The sequence below is a fragment of the Papilio polytes genome, unplaced genomic scaffold (genome assembly GCF_000836215.1).
Source record: "Papilio polytes unplaced genomic scaffold, Ppol_1.0 DF823958.1, whole genome shotgun sequence".
Taxonomy (NCBI): Eukaryota; Metazoa; Arthropoda; class Insecta; order Lepidoptera; family Papilionidae; genus Papilio; species Papilio polytes.
Window position 1 is genome coordinate 799,249 of NW_013525246.1, and position 1,676 is coordinate 800,924.

Below are 1,676 nucleotides of genomic sequence, written 5' to 3' on the forward strand. Positions count from 1 at the left end.
GGGTGACCGGCGTTGAGGTGAGTTATGTTATTCTTTTGTTTTGGTGTTGGTAGTCACTAAGCTATAATAGGTTGCCAGTTATTCCAGTTCTGTGGTTTAAGTACGTTTAAGACAGAAATGTGAAATCATTCACTCTTACCAGTGTGCATATAGATTTTTATTATTCATACAATCTTGTACTACCACACAACGTATGGCTACTTATGAAATTAATTAGTATAGGTTTATTTCACTGAATCTTATTATGATATTATATTTTGAAAACCTTTATTTTCTAAGACAATTTGCGGCGTTACACTTTAAATAAGATCTTAGTATAATTTTTGTGTGCGTCGTAATCAGAGTTATGCACTGTTCATTTCAATAAAACTACAAGTATCATGGTTTAAAACGAATGGTTTGTATCGTATTTAATACTGATCTGATGGTTGTATAGGTTCAAATAATATACCGTACTACCGCATTTCACAGACTGCTTCACCGCGCGCTACGAACTAAAAGCGCCGCTCCTTTTTTAAAAACTGCTTCCTCATCGGTGACCTATTACGTTATCTTTAAAATAGTTTATTTAAAGATAATCTTAAACATGACTTGCTGAAGCTGTCGTATGATATCTCAAATGCCGTAATTGCAGTATTTTTTTAAACTTCTTATAATCTGGCTTTGTAGATGTTCATAGGTGTTGCTTATGTAACTTAAAGCGACTCTCCCCGACTCGTTCATACTAAGAATAAAAAAATATTAACCTACTCAGCCTTTTTGAAAAAAGCAAGATAACTATAGTATTTTGTATTGGTATTTCGGCAATGAAAACTCGTGGTAAAATCCTGTATCGATTGACACTAATAGATTAGAGGTGTAGGATAATTTAAGGGATGTGGTGAGCAATTATGAAACACATAGATTAACTTAGCTTTATCATATCTACTAATAGTACAATTACTAATATACATATCTTAAACATATTTCTGAGAATTTGTACTGTACTTATTAACTTAATCCATTATTGACTTAAAACTGGTAGTGAAATAGAATATGTTTTTAAAATTCTCAGAGCAAATATCAAATCGTTTTAACATTTTATTTTTACATGGTACAAGTTGAAATTTAGATTACAGCGCCATCTATGTTTTGAGACCTGCGTATTTGTTTGAATGCTTACATTTATTCTACTGTATGGTAGTAGGTATAGAGGGCGTCAGTATATGTTAAGTTTTTAAAATAAATAAAATGTAAATCTTAGAAATTAAGATTCATCTATATTTGATCTTAAAACACGGCAATGCTTCGGTTTTGAAGACGCGTCTAATTAAAGTATTTACAAGTTTGTTTAATAATTTAATTTACATCAAACATCTTAATTATCATATCATTAACATCTCTATTAATTTGACGGACAACATCTTTATATAATATATGTAATGTCATTATAGCGTGGAACTTATTAAAATCTCTCAATAAAAATCCAACAATAAAGCTTTCATAAACTTGAGCGTAGACTTTAACAGGTAGGTACCGGATGCGAGTGCGAAGTGCGGTACCTACACTCGCTAACAACTTTAAAATCTAGAAGCGTTTTGCATTTCCCACTGAACGTTCGATAAACGTTTGTCGTACACACTAGACTGCATCTGGGTGTTCGGCCGGCCGGTGCACCGGCGTCGGCCCGTCCGGCG

General features: G+C 32.9%; 1 protein-coding gene across 1 annotated transcript in view; it reads left to right on the forward strand.

The window, feature by feature from the left end:
• The first annotated feature begins 6 nt into the window (after positions 1-6).
• The window catches only part of LOC106101678 (serine/threonine-protein kinase SMG1-like), a 32,312-nt gene continuing 30,642 nt past the window's right edge, over positions 7-1,676 (forward strand). Inside the window, exon 1 of the mRNA XM_013280987.1 lies at positions 7-17. The gene's annotated coding sequence lies outside the window, so the exon portion shown is untranslated. The remainder of the gene's footprint in view (positions 18-1,676) is intronic.